Source organism: Octodon degus, unplaced genomic scaffold, assembly GCF_000260255.1.
Source record: "Octodon degus isolate 3935 unplaced genomic scaffold, OctDeg1.0 scaffold00033, whole genome shotgun sequence".
In the NCBI taxonomy this organism is placed as follows: domain Eukaryota; kingdom Metazoa; phylum Chordata; class Mammalia; order Rodentia; family Octodontidae; genus Octodon; species Octodon degus.
Genome location: NW_004524609.1, coordinates 17882135 through 17886197, shown reverse-complemented (window position 1 = coordinate 17886197; position 4063 = coordinate 17882135). Strand labels below are relative to the sequence as shown.

General features: G+C 49.5%; 1 protein-coding gene across 1 annotated transcript in view; it reads right to left on the bottom strand.

Moving 5' to 3' along the window:
• The window catches only part of LOC101587935 (S-phase kinase-associated protein 1), a 17631-nt gene extending 17473 nt beyond the window's left edge, over positions 1-158 (bottom strand). The window contains exon 1 of the mRNA XM_012514521.2: positions 147-158. The gene's annotated coding sequence lies outside the window, so the exon portion shown is untranslated. The remainder of the gene's footprint in view (positions 1-146) is intronic.
• Positions 159-4063: the final 3905 nt, after the last annotated feature.

Here is a 4063-nt window from a genome sequence, read left to right as displayed (position 1 = left end):
GGACGGCCTGTCACGGCGCGCCGAGGGCGGCCCGGCGGCGCTCAGGGCTGCACGGTGACGCGGCCGGCGGCAGCGACTGCGACTCCCAGGGCCGTCGCGCTGAGGTGCGGAGCTGCCACCGCGGCCATCTTGTTGCTGTAACTGACAAGAACCCCCCTCCCCCCGCTCCAGCCAGACGGGGCGCTAGCGCCCAGATCCCCGCCCCGCGTCGGGCTCCAACAGGAAGTCGCCGCGGCCCGTGGCACGTGACTCCCACCGTATCTGCATACCGAAGGGCGGGCTGGCCAGTCTGCGCTCCTCGCTGGAGTCCCGCCCCCGCGCGCCCCTCTAGAGCCCATTGGCTCGGCCAGGCCAGGCCACGCCTCCTCTGTGCTCCTTAATACCCGCCGGAGCTGAGGTTACCCACACTGCGTGCAGGCGCTGTCCTCTTAAATCCCTCTGAAGTGCGCGGGTTCTCGGCGTTGGGCGCGGGCGCTCCTCCGGGGCGGGTGCCTGGGGAGAGCTGCGCGGGGTCCTTTCTCCTTGCTCCCTGCCCTCCCGCTCTTGGGTACTGTAGCTGTGCTTTAACGCACTGGCCAAAAGGGCTCCGCATCAAGTCTGTGCATCTGTTGTGTTCTCCTGGCCAGGGCTCCGGGGCTTTATGCTGTAATTTTGTCCAGCGGCGCGTCCCTCTCAGCAACGGCTCCCGGGGCACCAGCGCGCGTCCCGCCCGTGCCGTGCACACGCCCTACATCTCCCTGTATCGCACCCACGTACTTGCGCCTGCTCGGGCCCGGAAGCCTCTGGCTCTGCAGCTTCTGCACTGGCAGCTCCCTGGGGAGCGCCCTGCAGCTAGCCAAACAACCCTCGCTGTGAAACAGCTCTCCCGGGAAACAGCCCTTCCTCGAAGTGCAAACACCCCACCCCCCAGTCAACCGAACGCCCGGGCTTTCCAGACCGAACCCAGGGGCTGCTACCGCGTTTGCACCGCACGGTTCCTTCCCGGTACTCGGTAACCCGCTGAGGTCCTCCATTCTGCCGCTCCGCTTTCGTATGCATTATTCATTCACAGTAGGTAAGGTCAGGTGCATTGTGCAATCGGAAGAGTTCCTTTAACTTACATTCAAGCCATGGTAAGATTTTGAAACCAAAGATTTTCTCCATTTTCATGAAAGGTCGTGGAAGGATACCAGCTTTGCCCGTGGTTCGGTGGAGGTGGACGGTTCTGCTTAAAATTGTTGGTACAGTAAGAAGCCATTCTGGTCTGTGTCCGTGTCCGAATCTTGAAGCAGCAATAACATACTGGTACTCTGGCAATGTAATTTTGTTACCGCAAGTGTCAAGCTTTGAAAGGCCTGTGGATGAAAGAGACGCAACACATTTGCGACTCCCGTTTACCTTCAGGGTCCCATGAGCTCCCTACACTCCTTTCTTCTTTCTGCCATATGTTAAGCCCTCCGGTAGTCAAATTCACGGATCACTCTTTAAAGTCATCTTCAAACGTCTGTTGTTCAGTGTATTTCTCCTTCCCCAAACCCACATCCCCTAAAAGGATCTGGAGACAGAGAATACACACAGACCTTTCTCTTTCTGCTTTAAAAAAATTTTTTTTCTATTTATTTTATGTACAGTAGTATAATCCTGGACTGTGGAGAACCTACATCTTTTGTATTTCTCAGTAGAGATATTATCATATGCTCCAGGAAGGAGCTCAAAACAACATCTAAATAGGCAGGACCCACTAGGTAGAGCACTAAATCAAGTACCTGGCTGGACCAATATTGTAATGAGCAGACCTTCACTTTTTGGAATATGGAACCAAATTCATTTGATATTTGCTCTTGACCCTGACTGTCTGTCCATGATCTTTCAACTCCTTTCTGTCTGATACCCTTTAGTAACCCACAAACCGGACAAAAGCAGTTGTCTCTTTCTACTACCTGGGCCCAGGGAGATAGTTCAGTAGAACAAGCGCTTGCCTGGCAAGCGCAGGGTCTTGAGTTCAATCCCTGGTACCTACTACCCTGTAAACACCTAGAGGAAAGACAGTCTGCTTTCTGAACCCAAAATTAGACTCCTAGTTTGCATGTGGCCCTGCTGTGGTAGTAGAAAGAGCATTTGAGATCAGGATTGACCAAGAAACGTTGAGGCAAGAGATGGCCATGTACTAGAGACTGCAGAACACAACATGGCTTATTAGTAGCTATTGGGACAGAATAAAGTGTGAATTAGTATCCCAGTTAAGTTTCGAAAGAGGTAAATTTAGACTAGGTATCACTCTCTTAGCTCATCTACCACCAATCCATAATTCAGATATGAGTTAATACTTTTTTTTTTTTTTTTTTTTTGGCGGAACTGGGGATTGAACTCAGACTCTTGCGCTTCCCAGGGAAGCACTTATTCTACTGAGCCATCTCCTTGGCCCTTAATTTTTTTTTTAATGCTTTGTTTAAAATTAGCCAAATCAACAAAACACATATAGAAAGAGTAAATACTAATGGAGCTTTTTTTTTTTTTTTTTTTCCAGTACCAGGGATCGAACTTAGGATCTTTTGATTTCCAGACAGGCTCTTTTACTGTTGAGCTATATCCCTACCTGTTATGGTTTGTATCTAGGTGTCCCCCCAAAGCTTCATGCAGTCTTGGGGGGGCTTCTAGAGTTTGTGATTGATTACTGTGTGTGTTTTTGCTGCACCTGCCCTGGGGCAGGTAATTTGCATTACAATGTAAGGTGGGAAGAGAAGCTAGCTGCTTGAGCTGCTGCTACCCCTCCTTTGTGCTCTTGCTCTTAGCCACCACCATGAAAGGTTGCCCTCTGCCACGTGCCGCTCTGCCTTGGAGCCAGCTGAGTTTGGCTGTGAGCTAAATAAACCTTTCCTTCCTTCATTTTGAGTGTCAGGTATTTGTCCCAGCAACAAGAGAAGAGTAACTAAGACACTACCCCACCCCCAATGTAACTCTTAAATTAAAAAGTCAATTTATAAGCAGAGTGTGGTGGCACATATCTATAATCTTAGCACTCAGGAGGCTGAGGCAGGAGAATCGTTGCAAGTTTGAGACCAGTCTGAACTACAAAGTGCACTCGAGGCCAGCCTGAACTGTATAATAAAACCCTGTCTCAAGAAGACCAAAAAAAAAAAAAAGAAAGAAAGAAAAGAAAAGTCAACTTATTAAGGATGAATGGAGAAATCCCAACTGAACACAAGCTAATGTTAAAAAAATTCTAGTTTTAGGGGACTCCATGCCCAAAGCTAAATGAGTAAAATAGTTTGTTTAAACATACACACACACTACATTAAAAGAGTAGCCAGTTCAAGAGGTGCTCTGTGATAGGTTATGGCCCTAGTAAGAATTGCTGAATTATAGTGGTCTTCTGATGTGGCTGAAGCCTTTAAAGCAACAGCTTACCTTCCCAATGACCACTTCCTCCTCCTTCCCCACTCCAGCCCTGGGTACAACTTCCTGTGACCTTTCCCGCCCACACAAGGGAGCCTCCAATCAGCTCCTTATACGTCACTAAGCCCGCCCCTCAAACTCTGCCCCTGGCAGATGTCCATAAAGTCTCAGGCTCCCTGTCTCAGGTCAGAGGATCCGCCCATCTCCCTGCCCTCAGTCCTCTCCATGTGTTTAGAGTCAATAAAGGCTTTCCTTCCCCCATTTCTGCTTCTCTGCTGCGCCGCCACCACTGCCCCCATCGCTGTTGCCTCTGAAACCTATCACTCTGAACTGTTCAAATCCCAAAGGAAGTTAGACCAGTTGTGGGCACTGTAGTGTAAAAGTGAATTAAAGGGGCTAGGGAGATGGCTCAGTGGAACAAGTACTTACTGGCAAGTGTGGACCTGAGTTCAATCCCCGGTTCCGGAAAAAAAAAAAAAGTGAATTAAAGAATGGGAGATTGTCTCAGGGATATGAACAATTGATGAAAATCCTCTAATCTGAGATGCAGAAAATACTGGTGTGGAGAATAAGAGGCAGGCAGATTAGGATAGTAATCTTCAAAATTTTTAAAAATTCCGGGGGGGAGGGGAGGAAATGGCTCAGTGGAATAAGCGCTTCCCTGGCAAGTGCAAGGGCCTGAGTTCAA